The sequence below is a fragment of the Peromyscus maniculatus genome, chromosome 3, assembly GCF_049852395.1.
Source record: "Peromyscus maniculatus bairdii isolate BWxNUB_F1_BW_parent chromosome 3, HU_Pman_BW_mat_3.1, whole genome shotgun sequence".
Lineage (NCBI taxonomy): Eukaryota > Metazoa > Chordata > Mammalia > Rodentia > Cricetidae > Peromyscus > Peromyscus maniculatus.
In genome coordinates, this window is record NC_134854.1 from 36,368,370 (window position 1) to 36,382,386 (window position 14,017).

Below are 14,017 nucleotides of genomic sequence, written 5' to 3' on the forward strand. Positions count from 1 at the left end.
GGTATCACACAGATTTACATTCAGCATCTGGAGGCAGAGATCTCAGTGAGTTTTATGCCAGCCTGGTCTACAGAAAAAGTTCTAGACCAGCCAGATCTACATGGTGAAATGTTGCTGAGAGGGAGGTGGGGGGAAGGGAGGGGAGAGACAGAGACAGAGACAGAGAGAGAGAAAGGAGAAGAGAAGAGAGGAGAGGAGAGGAGAGGAGAGGAGAGGAGAGGAGAGGGGAGGGGAGGGGAGGGGAGGGGAGGGAAGGGGAGGGGAGGGGAGGGGAGAGGAGAGGAAGAGGAGAGGAGAGGAGAGGAAGAGGAGAAAAGAAATGTACAATTGATTTTAATTTATTCACTTGCCAGTGAGGATTATTATTTGTCATTTAAAGTCATGATGTGTGTATTAACACACTAACTCAAACTGAAATAATTGATTGAAAGTTATTCCACTAAATATTTTTAACTAGGGAAATAATTTTGAGAATTAAAAAATTCTCAATATATAAAATTTCATAGGTCTATATTTGTTTTAAAAATATTTCATGGGCACAGCAAGCTTATTGAATATATAAGTAGATCATTTCTCATTTCTCAACACAATCTTTTAACATTTTTGTTATAAGTGCTATTTAACACATTTTTAATTTAAATATAATCTCATCACTTTCACCTTTCCCTTCCCTCCCTCCATTCCCTCCCATTCCCCTCCTCCGAACTTCTTACTGCATCCCACTCTCAGATTGAGATCCTCGTCTTCCTTGATTATTGTTGTAACATGTATGTGTGTATTTATATAGATGTACAGATATACAGGTACACCCTGCCGAGTCCGTGCTTACTATTCGGGGCTGACCATTTTGTATTGAACATAGCTATATCACAGCTCCTGTGTCTGTGACTGAGGGAAATGGCTGCGTGAAAAAAGATCTGAACATTGGCAATATCAATATACATTCTAAAGTGGAAGACTCGGACCTCACAGTCATACCCCCAGTCAAGTAACTACAGGCAACTGATGACTTGATGATCACCCTGACTGGTTACCCAATACAAAGTGATCAGCCCTGAAACAAACTGTCTCTCATTGTTATTCTGTATTTGATTAAGAATGCTTTAAAAGTTTCTATATAATAATATCCAGAGTGCCTAAATATTTAATCTTGGGAGACTACAAACATATATATATATATATATATATATATATATATATATATATATATATGTGTGTGTGTGTGTGTGTGTGTGTGTGTGTGTGTGTGTGTGTGTGTGTGTATGTATGTATGTATAAACTATGTACTTTGTGCAAAGGAAATCAATGAAAATGACTGGTAGACCATTAACTCTACCAAGGTGTCATCCACTATAATCTAACAACGACATGCAATACAGATGTTTTCAATCACATGTTTCAACACCTCATATTTTAAATGTGTTACATCATTTTGATATCATCAGATTATATTGTCTGAATATATTATCTAAATGTTATATGTGTGTATTATATATATATTATATAAATATATAAAATATTGTGATGGTTATTCAGTAGAATCAAACACTTGGGAACCATTATTTATTAACAGGCTGGCTTCTCTTTCTTCTTGGGCAATAATTATCACTACTGCATGATAGAAACTGTTATGATAGTGGCTATGCAGAAAAATGTCCTTATTACTGTATTGTAACACACTAGAGATTCTTTCAAGCTGGTGTAGCTTTTCCAATTCTGCACATTTAGAAATGTTCATATTTTCTTCTGAAGATATTTATTCACAAATTATAAGCCAGGAAGGCTTCTTTGTCTAACATGTCTAACCCGTATATATAAACAAGTTCAGATTTGACTTCCAACCTAAAAACTGCCACATTTTCATGTACTTCTCCTTGGAAGCAGTCCATGCTCCTGACTGTTTTCTGGGTGTTGTCATGTACATGTCCTGCTTCCTCCTTTAAACCACAATAAGCTATTTTCCATCCTGTTTCATTAATCCTTGCCTTCTAATTTATTTTCTTCTAGTGGTTTCACTGATCTCTGCTTCAAATATACTGAAGACTTGAAAATTCATGTCATCTCAACATGTTTTTCTGACTCCTTAATCTGTTTAATTCTGTCAGCCAGGCCTTGGCAATATTTCTTGTACTTGCTGTGTGTGTCCTCTTTGCATTTTAATGCTCCCAGTTCCCCTGCATCTCTGTCTAGAGGAACCATCACTTTTCATCTGTTTTCCTTCCCAGGCTTCCCCTTGCCGCTCCCATCCAGCTGACTACAAAATTTACACCAAGCACAATGTTCTTCAGCTACTCTCAAGTTTATCTCTTCCCAGATAGCCATTAATTGCTTACACTGACAGTCAGAACGTTCCAGACAAAACCAGCTCCACATCATGTGTGTGTTTACTGTCTCTTCTGCACATACACACTGCATCTTAGCTGCGGGAATAAAGACGTATTCTGAATAATATCAGTAATGTGGGCTTTTTCATTCATCTTTTTTTTTCTTATGCACTCCAGATTTTCATACTGTTGTTTTTTCCTTCTGGTTATTGCTCCTGCTTCCTAAGCCATTCTTTGCTATATTAAAAATCATAATAATTTTGAAAGCCTTATGTGCTCAAAGAAGAGATCCTCAATAAAATTAATTGGAGAACATGTCTGTTTCAAGACAGGAATGAAGGATACATCTCTCAATTTAGAGTTTAGAATGTATGTATGTGGAGCATTATATTTGAATCTAGAACATGAGAATATTTGTTTTTAAATATGTCTAAAGTAAAACTCTATTACAATATTTTGAAATATAAAGCTTACTGCAGAAACATTTGGGCATTCACGCTAAAGTTAATTAATTTTTGAAAGATACCTAATAGTGCAAGTATGTAATATGGTAGAAAGGCAGAGGATACTAGATTTCCTATATTTGCAACTGCAAATATGATTCATAGCAATGGGGATTCTGCGTAATGTTTGAGGCTGTAGTACAAGAGTACTATCGTTCCAAAAGACAACTCTAAGAGCACGCTGGTTCAACTAACACATGAAACTTAAACTGATATTCTGCATTTCAGGTCAAATTTCATATAGTTTAACAAAAGATAGACTGTAAATTCACAATATGTTTGAACAGAACATACACGTGTACACACACACGTACATTTCCACACATACTCATATGAACATTTAATAATTTACCTGGAAAAGAATAGCCAAATAAATATATAATCATCTCCTCCCAACTTCTCCGGAGAGATGATAGCTAAGGGCTGTGAGAAAATGAGAAATTTCTAACTTCACAATTATTATCAAAAAGATGAAAATTCACTTTGGGCTTTGACTTTACCTATGGTTATGTATTACAATGATCATCATTTTGTGGCTTATGAATGTATCGGGATTTTTATGATGTAGATGCTAAGGTGAGTGAGAGAAGATGGAAAGTGGAGGTGAAGACAAGAACAAGTTTAGTTCGGATCATAAATCTGACCTAATAATCTGTGCATCCATCTTTGGAAACTGTTCAGTCAACAAAATCATCTGCATCCCCACATTATTTAAGAAGCTCCATAGAGAAGCTCTGAGATAGCAAACACTGGCAGCACAGCTAAGTCAGGAAAGCAGCAGCACAGCCTGAACTGAAGCACTCATTTTAGGCAATCCTGAATCCTCTCTCCACTTGGGATTAAGAAAAAGATGCATACTTTTTTTTAAGAGGGTCCAGTACATTATGTTAATCATAATAACTGAAAAAGAGGTACATTGGAGGGTCTGGGGATAAATGGAAGAGAGAAATGATATAATTATATTACAACCTTAGAAATAAAAAATAAATATAAATAATCTGGATAACTGATGGACTGTCTCTTTAAAGACAGCGTTTCTAAAATGATGCAAAGCCTTCATTCAAGTCCCACAGCAGTTCCCCTGCTGCAGCTTTTGTTGCTTTGGGTAAATAATTTGCACATTGCTTGCCCCATGGTATGGAAAAGCAAAAGTCACTGAAGCCTTCATACAGACACTTGACATTATTTTCCTCTCATGGTTGCTAAGTTGAGTATGTGTGGATGAGCAATGTGATTCAAGCAGGTATTACCAGTCTGTAATAAAAGTAGGATACATTCTCAGTCACACACAACTGAGAACACAAGACTCTACTCACACAATGGAAGTTGAATAATAAAAATTACTGATATTCTAATCATAGGTAGATAGATAGATAGATAGATAGATAGATAGATAGATAGATAGATAGATGGATGGATGGATGGATGGATGGATGGATGGATGGATGGATGGATGGATGGATGGATGGATGGATAGATAGATAGATAGATAGATAGATAGATAGATAGATAGATAGATAGATAGATAGATAGATAGATAAACTTCCTCTCTTTTTCCTAAAACATATTTATGAAAGAAATTGATATGTCTTGTCAGTGTACAAGAGCAATAGCATTCAAAATGTAGAAATGCTTCCTATTCTGTGTTCTTCTGTTTCCAGGGGACAGTCTTAAAGACAGTCACCCAGCCACCACATGCAATAGAAAATAGCTGAAGGATTGAGAGAAAGACAGGGCATTCCAGGCTATCCTTAGTGGGCACTTCTGGAGAGGAACAAGACTTATGTGTATATTCTAGTATCTAAAACAGTCTTAAAGCTACATCTAATTATAAGTTTGTCTTTACTTTTTTGAGGCTCAAAAATATTAAAAGTTCTAAACAGCACAAATGAGAGCAAATATACACCTTTTATTGTATTTACTTTATATGATATAAGACTGTGACATGAGTAATAGTTATTTTTCTAACCCAGATATTAAAACAGTAGTTTAAAAAATTCCATTCTGAGTGATTGCAGACTATGGGACTCCACAGTATTATTTCTGGTTGAGGAGATGAGTCTAAGCTTCTACTGTGCATTACCACTAGTTTTGTGGACTCTGATTCCATATGTTGCCTGAATTCAGTGACTTCTAATTTTTTGTCCTTTCCTGAGGATCTCTAATGTGCAGAGCCATGAAGCATTTAAGAAAATGCAGTGATTCAGGTTTAAATATCTAATGCCAGGACCAGTTGTTCTTTTGGAACTTTGAAAGCTCTGATGAAATGAACATACATGAGAGTTACTTGAATCCAATATATATCTCTCCTTTCTTCTCTTTCTAAAGTTGTGATCATCTCTCTGTTCACATATAGTATATATTAGTTATAATAATTTTAGGCTCAAGTTTCTGAAAACCAAGCATGCATAAAGCACACTGATATTTATAATTTCATATAACAGGAACTCTAAAGATAGAAAAGACTCCATGATTGGTTGATTGAATGACTGAAAATAAAATTTCTTCTGTTTTTTCTGCTTTGCTATTTTCAGTTATCAAATATCTTCAAAATAGATACTGGAAGAAATTATATCACTGTATAATATATGTACTCTTTATCTAAATAATTTTAATATTTTAATTACATGTTGAAAAGGTCATATTCTCACAAAAATGATTCTGGATTATGTTCACCCTTAGGTTATATCCCCATACCTAATGTATAGGAGAATTTTGGATATAGTATATAATAAGTATTACTTTTTGGAATTATTTCTGAGTAGGTAAAAATTAGTTCATTGTAGTTCACACAGTTACACGAAGAAAGAACTTTGAAATCACATGATCTAATTTTGCTTTTTCTGAGACTCTGCATTGTCATACCTAAAACAGATTTATTAATTCCTAGTTCCTAGAGATATTGATGTTTAAATGTGATAATCCATAACAAATAATAAATCCACTTTCTTGTTTGTGGTGGTGTAACAATTTCAAAATACTTCTAAAACCACTTATTAAAAATATATATAAACACATTTATTCATCTTTATATGTCCATTCCAAAGGAGTCACATAATATCAGAGACATTGTAGCAATTACCAAATAATTTGTTTGTTAATAATATCATATAATCTTTGTTAATTTATTTGCCTAGGTTTCTTTTCCTTCCCTAGTTCCATGTATTTTTTTTATTTAGACTAGTGGTTCCAATGGTATATAAAGAATTGGCTCTTATATGAGAGGAAATCATTCTGTGTGGCAAGAACATTCTCCCTTTGTTCAGCATAGTACAGGCTTCTTTACCTCCTCCCTTGACAGTCTATATTTATTACCACTGGGTAATTCCCAGTTGAAGTTTTGATTGAGCTTTCTCAGAGATGGGCTATATTTTTGCACACTGGGAACCTGGCTGTGTTCCTTTGAACATGATTTGTCGTAGAAAGCTTTCCTAAATAAAATCATACAAACTCAAACCCAACACTAAACATCAAAAGATACAAGTTTTTTATTCAAACTTTATTGCTTGAAACTATACAAAACTATAAAGCCAGATAAGCTTCATTTTGCTTTATGTCAATGTGAAACATACAGATACTTGTACTTTATAACTATTACTTTAAATTAGGGGACAAATGTATCTATCGTTTTTGCATGATTTTTAATGATGCATTATTTTATATTAAAACAATTTATATAAAAATATCTGAAACTTCATAGTACTATATTTATATATTTACCTTAAAAAAATCACTTGATTTGAATTAATTTATCCAAAGTAAAAAAAAATTAACAAAAATTTTGCTATGACAAGCTCCAAACATTTTTAGGCTAAGGCAGTTTGAGTGACAGGCATTAGCTGATAACTGAATGTGGCTTTATACACTTCTATACTATTACCTACATTGTTATATAGTACTTATTAGCATAGTATCACCAGCTAACATTATCATTGCCCTGCTATTTCAGAATTACTGTGTTGTTTTCTAGAGCATGATTAGTCCTTTCCACGTATTTTCTTTATTTTGACATCATTCATTTGCTCCTGCATTTCAGCACAGCTGCTTTGCTAATTGAAATGGAAGCAAATTGGGCCAGACCCTAGAACAATAAAATATTTGAATATCCCACTTATTTGAATTTTAGAGAAAGCACAGGGATTCCAATATAAATAAAGTCAAAAGTATGAGCCTACTGTATAAAAGGCAGAAGTGAGCAGTCAGCATGTTGGGAATGTATAAGTGGTATATGTCTACTGATCAGAAATGAAAGCATGTGTTTGCTTGGTCTTTTGGCTCCTAGATGTATGACCATAAAAGCTGTCTAAATGTTTTAACCTGTGCTCTAAGTGTTTTTGAAGATAGCCTTTCAGAACAGTGGCCTGAACTTGTCTTTATCTTCTTCCGATTACTACCCATTATGTTACTGAGAACAACTTCACAGGCAGGATACAGTCATTTACACAAGTAGCAGAAAAGAATAGGATGGGGCCGGGCGGTGGTGGCGCACGCCTTTAATCCCAGCACTCAGGAGGCAGAGCCAGGTGGATCTCTGTGGGTTCAAGGCCAGCCTGGGCTACCAAGTGAGTCCCAGGAAAGGCGCAAAGCTACACAGAGAAACCCTGTCTCGAAAAACCAAAAAAATAAAATAAAAATAAAAATAAAAATAAAAAAAAGAATAGGATGGACCTGAGAGAAATAAGAGATGGTCTCATCAGACTCATCAGGCAGTGCTTTGCATGACTCTAATTCTACCATCAATGCACTTTGAAAGCAAGAGAGAAATGTGCCTGCACTACTTTATCTCACTCCATTTTTGTCTTCCATTTGACAAGTAAACTACTAAGTAATTTTCTCTTTCAAAAATTGTAAACATGTATGAAACTGTCAGGTAATGAAATTGATCAATTCCTTCTGAACCTTATTTTTATATGAATGTGAAATATATCTGTCTATTTATACATATGTCCATTTGTAACTCTATCAATTTGTACCCTAGTCCGTTTGTCCATCTGTCTGTTTGTCCATCTGTTTCTAACTACTCTTTACTCAGATTCCTAAAACTCAAAAAATAGCAACAAATATCCAAAGTCATTGACAGAAGGTAATACTAGATGTAATGTATTCCAAATAAAATGAAGTATACCATTTCAGAATGTAGATGAAAATCATTCATATCAGACTTAGCATCTTGCAAGAAATCTTCTTCATCCAGGAAGAAATAACAGTGTTGAGTGCAAGAGTGACCATGTATTAGAATTTTAGGTCCAAGAGTGCACAGTTAATTTTGGAAAAATGAAAGTAGAAAGTTAAGAATAGTCAAGAGAAGCTCAAGTATCTAAAAAAAAAAAAAAAAAAAAAAAAAAAAACTTCAACAATTCATCTTTCTTTCATGCAGCTATGACAGCTTATACATGTCTGCGATATAAATGATCTGATAGTTTTAGATATAATTTTCACCTGTGTTAAAGTTTAGAAGTAAAAAGGAGAAACAAAAACCAAAAAAAGTGCAAACAAAGGTGATTGTACTTCCGGTTGCTTTGCTAATCAATGCTGGCCACTCTGCCAAATGGAACTCGTAACTTTATGGCTATGCTGGTTTCTCAAGCTCACTGCAGTAGACCAACACTAACAAAGCAGGTGAACAATGTTGGCAGGTGAATGTAAATGACACACCCTGGAAGCATCACCCACTCTGTGATGTTGCCATCTTTAAGCTTGCACTTTTATGCTGCACTGGCCAAAGTACATATAATATGTTTAAATATCTAAATTAATTTTGAGTGGTTTTCATAAAAAGTATATGATCTGGAATGATAATGTTAAGCAATTTGAAAAATTGAGCTCTTACTTAATAAAAAGATGTACCAGCTGCATGTATAAGAATGCATGTATGAGTGATGGGACCTTGTACATTGACTCCATAACATATTTTGAAACTTTGCAACTGCCATGAGTGAGGAGTTGATACTTTACTGATAAACAGGATGTTTCTAGGCAGCAAAATGTGATTCTGTGGTCTTTGTATATTCTTCATCCCTCTCAATAAGAAATCATTTCACTTTAATAAATGTTTCTTTCATAATCTCCATCCCACTCATTCCACGTGCTACAAGACTGCAACATGCTGTACTCTCATTGTCATAGCTGTGACCTGTATCCTCTTTATCTCGCTTTTAAATTACTGCAACAGGTTCCTAATTGAGCCCCTTTGCTTTGACCTTGTTGCCATAGTTACCTTTCCCAAAGCTAGAATCTAATCATAGAACTTCCCAAACCAAAATGCCCACTGCCTTTCTGCTCTCCTAGTCAAAATATCCATATATTCATCGAATATTGACTCATCTTACTTGATCCCTAAGCTTGCTTTCCCAAATTCCAAAATTGTCTGTGTGGACCTATGAAAGCACATATGTTAACATTTGTTTTTGTTCTTTGGTTTTTTTTTGCAATCGAATCTTCTTTTGCCTACTGCAATACTTTGATGGTAAGGATATATCCATGTCAGAAAATTATTTTTTGGTGTTAAGCTTATTGATGTATTGTAACTCTCCCTCAAATATGCTGCTATTTAATACATTCACTGTTATTCATCATGCCAAGAAATTGAGTAACATATGTGATGTAGACAAAGGGGACCCAGGATTGGGTATACTTAGAAGATATTCATGGTTAGTGCAGCCGAGACATATACTGTGTTTGGTTTATTTTCCATGTTATCAGATAGGCAACTGTGCAGATCTTTGCAGGATTATATTCCTGAAGTATTATTCTTTAATTTAGGCCACTATATCAGACCTTCAGATAATCTGATCCTAGTAGGTTTTTCTTTTTTTTTTTTTTTGATTCCCACATCTTCCAGCCACTAGGCATTCATGAGATAATAAATTCTTGACCCAGTCTCAATTTCGCAAATTTCCTTCCGTCATGCTTGTAACACCATTTACTCTGATTTATTTTTAGCTTGTGATTTCAATGCTGTCTGATTTTAGAATTCTTAGTGACCCTCAACTTATTACTAAGCTACCTTCCCCTCTCTTCTCAGTACTCAGTGTGCTAAGCCAGGGAATTCCTTGCATACAGCCCACAGTTCTATTGCCTGAAGTACTTCAGCTGCCGCTGATGGAAAGTGTGAATTCTTGTTTGGTTTGTCCCATTTCTTCCTGATTTAAATATTTTCTCTTGTTTGTCTTCCTTCTGACTGTACTCTGACTTGTAGCTTATGTCCCGCTCTGATACAGGGACCTTTCCACATATCTCATAGCAAGAAATGGAAAGGTATTGTGGCTAGTGTTTATATTGGGAGTTAACACTAGGCATTTGCCCTCACAATCTTATTTCTTATTTGCCCAAAGCTAATAGTAATGAATGAGAAAATACTACTGCTAATAATAAGATACCAACAATATTAATTCTAACAGTATTGATGATAATTTACTAATTATATTATTAATAAAATACTACTAATAAAACATAGATAACATTAACATTAGTAGCATTACATTAAAATTTCCTCTAAAAATTAAATAACACATTGAATTTATTTCATGAACATCTATTTGACGCTATAATTAGTAGAAACCAAATACAGATAAATAGGTAGAAAACAAAAACAGATAAAATCATCTATCTACATGTTAGTTGTGATTTCAGTAATGTCTAACAGATTGATTGCAGTGAGACTGTGACATTTACCTCAATTCTCCTAAAAAAAATCAAGACAATTTATGATATCATAAAGAATACTTTTGATATATTTGTTCTATGTTAATTGTATTGATATTGTGCATAATCTGCTGGACTTTGTTATATGTCTTATCCAGCTACTCTTGAGAGATAATGAATAGTAAGTAAAGCATCTCTTCACTTCCCAGTGGCTTTCTTATAACCTGAAATCATGGCACTGGGGAGTTCTTACAGGTCCATGTTGATGTCATTATTTGACTACAATAAGGAAATTAAAAAAACCAGAAATGTACAATTCATATAATTCCAGCACAGATGATGGTATGCTCTGTGTTTTTATGGCTTTAATAAAAATGTCTGATGTTTGGAGTTCTTAAGAAAATGTTGGTAGTGCACAAGCTTAGCCATGATGCATGTGTAGAAATTACAGTATTAATTTCACTGAAGACAGTATTAAATGGCTCATTAGTGGGGTCTTCACCTGCAAAGACTGCTCCTGAAATGTGTGCATGCCAAGGGAAGTCATGTGCTCCCTGCCTCCTCTGAGCTGCTCCTTGTGCTTTTGTTTCATATCCACATTGATCACAGAAAGGATGAATAATGAACAAGTTGATTAAGGCAAATTTGAAACAAAATATTTTTAAGAATGAGGTAAATGGCAGCTCTGTTGGGAAAAGATCGCACTTCTGAATATTCCCTTGAATAGAAAACTAACTTATTTAAATGTCAGTGGTTGTTTTATAAGCAGTATCCATCCAGGAGCATAACATTTTAAATTTAATTCTCTTAGAAAGGTTGAAGGCACAGGTATGTGTATGTATGTGCCTGTACAATCTTTCCCCCTTTATATTTTTATCAAAACAGTCGTTTAAAGGTCAATTTATGCATATTTTTCTCTGCTTCTAGGACAATAGAACCAGAGCTTCATTTGTACAAACTCACACAGGGAAAGATTCAGGTTATCTAAAATTAGGTTAGACAGTCCTCAGCAAGGAAATCAAAGGTGTCTTATATTTAGTTCTAGTGGGATGTCCCACTGTGCAATGGTGTGACCATTGTGTGCCCTCCTGGGCTGTATGGAGCATAGATGAGTTTCATGAAGTACATCTTTAGGAACACATAGGGGGATATTTTATTCAAAACAGAAAGTAATTTATTTTCCAAACTACCAGATAGTACTGGGATTATTTCTAATTTTTAATTCAACTTGTATTTCACTACTTTTTTTTAACACAGTCATAAAATAGCCTATTAAAAAGTTTATTTTATTTTTTACTGATCTGCATTAAACAAGTATTTGTAAAATGAGAGAACATTTATTTAACGGAGAATAGCGTGCCTACCATTGATATCAAGACAAATTGGCTTGTGATATATATCATTATTGTTTTGTTAATGGTTTATTCCTTTTATGTTGGCAGGTTCATGAAAGACAGCTTCAGACGAAGAACAAGGATAGTTGGTAGGCATGCTCAGAATATGAGTGTTGTTACTTATGTAAAGGGAGTCATGTGACTTGAAGGATTCAGATTTAAAGTTGCCAGGCTTTCTTTTTATCCCCTCTTAGACTATTCCAGCAAAACAAAAGCAGACTTTCTCTACATTCTCTCTCTTTTCCCTTCCCCTTTCTATCCTTGTTTTCTCTTATTATTTGCTTTTTATGGTATGACTTTTCTTCCATTTTAAAATAATTAGTAAGCAAACTTGTTAGAATAGTCACCATGTCCAAACATATCCAGGCTCACTTAACTCACTTTCACCCAGGAATGATAACCTATTGAAAACAAGGCAAAAAAAAAAAAGTTCAATAAAGAAAGGAAAAGCTTCTCACTTATGTTAATATATTTAAAGTAGCATCAGAATCATTGGCTACTTCAGAAGATTAAGATTAAATAATAAATAAAATTAATTAGAAAATGATAGATTTTATATAATGTAATCTCCAGGAGAAGCCTGGTTATTTTTCTATTTAGAAATAGGATTAAAGTAGTATTACCAATTAGACATTCCTTCATTTTGCATAGTTAAAATAAAATGTGGGAGCTGTGAATCCTTCTTATGACTATGTGGTGAAATATTATCTCATATGTATTAGAACTTTACATTTAAATAGTTGTTAATTGCAGGCCTGAGGAGATTATAGACATGTAAATCATATAGTTAAGAGGGCTTGGTTTTCATGGTTAGCAGCTCTGTTTGTTACAGATCTTCAGAGTGATGCAGAATCTTTCTGCCATGCAAACTGATTGCAGTTCTGATGATGATTCAGCCCTGGAGCTAGAAGAGGTCTTCCCAGTAAGTGTGTGTGAACAGAGGTTTCGCTGATAGCAGCCCAGGGAGCTACCATGATTCTTTTTTTTTTTCTGTCTCTAGTTTTAGTGCATGATGTAAAATTAGGATTATACCTCAAAAACAGTGCCTAACATTGACGGTATATTTTGATCATCTGTATTTTTTGCAACAGACATGAATTATTAACTAACACACCCAAATTTATTAAGCCTTCATATATTTTCCACTTTCAGATACTGCATTTCATTAATTCTAGGGAGTCCCATTAATATACATCCCACTAAGGAAACTATTGCCAACTGCAATATGACACAATTCTTTTTTATAGAAGTTTTATTTCCTGTTTACTGAAAAGGAACTTTTGGATGAATCTAGGTCCATTTTATGATATATAATGGATAGATACGTGATGAAGTAAATTAATGATGAGATGACTTGATTGAACTATCCAAATATTTCTTTATATTGATATTTCAACTTTTCTAATTTGTTTCTCTGTCGAATCATCCACAACTTTTTGTAGTTGTTTTCTGTTTGTTTGTTTGTCTGTTGCATCAGGAGTAGGAAAGCAGCATTGAGTTTGTAAGAAAACACTGTTGTTCACAGAGCATTCCTCCCAGCCTCTGATTTACATTCTGTACGTTTCTCTGCCTCTCATCCAGTCCATATTTCTTTTTTTCCTCTTTTATATTGAAAATAGATTGTTTTCTCATTAAATATATCCTAGTTATAGTTCTCCCTCCTTCTACCCCCCCTCCAGTTCCTCCATACCTCCCCTTCTGTCTGGGTCCACTCCATTGCTGTCTTTCATCAGAAAAGAATGGGCTTCTAAGGGATAACAACAAAACATGGCAAAATACAATATAATAAGATGAAGCAAAAACTGTCAAAGTTGGACAAGGCAACCCAACTGGAAGAAAAGTGCCCCAAGAGCAGACAGAAGAGTTAGAGAGCTACTTGTTCTCAGAGTCAGGAGTTCCATAAAAACACTAAGCTAGTACCTATAGTACACACACAGAGGGCCTGACACAGACCCCTGTAGGCCCTGTGCTTGCTGCTTCAGGTTCTGTGAGCTCATATGTGCCTTGCTTCGTTGACTCAGAGGGCAGTGTTTTCCTGGTGTCCTCCACCCCCTCTGTCTCTTACAATCTTTGCACCAAACTTTCCATGGGATTCCCTGAGCTCTGAGAAGACGACTTTGATGGGGACTTCCATTTTAGACTCATCTCCACA

The 14,017-nt window shown here is 34.7% G+C and overlaps 1 protein-coding gene and 1 long non-coding RNA gene across 11 annotated transcripts in view; both read left to right on the plus strand.

The window, feature by feature from the left end:
- Magi2 (membrane associated guanylate kinase, WW and PDZ domain containing 2) overlaps nt 1-14,017 on the plus strand; it is a 1,445,964-nt gene that overhangs the window by 25,876 nt on the left and 1,406,071 nt on the right. The window lies entirely within an intron of this gene.
- LOC121827887 (uncharacterized) overlaps nt 1,230-14,017 on the plus strand; it is a 28,170-nt gene continuing 15,382 nt past the window's right edge. The window contains exon 1 of the long non-coding RNA XR_013049723.1: nt 1,230-12,787. This is a non-coding gene — a long non-coding RNA (uncharacterized LOC121827887). The remainder of the gene's footprint in view (nt 12,788-14,017) is intronic.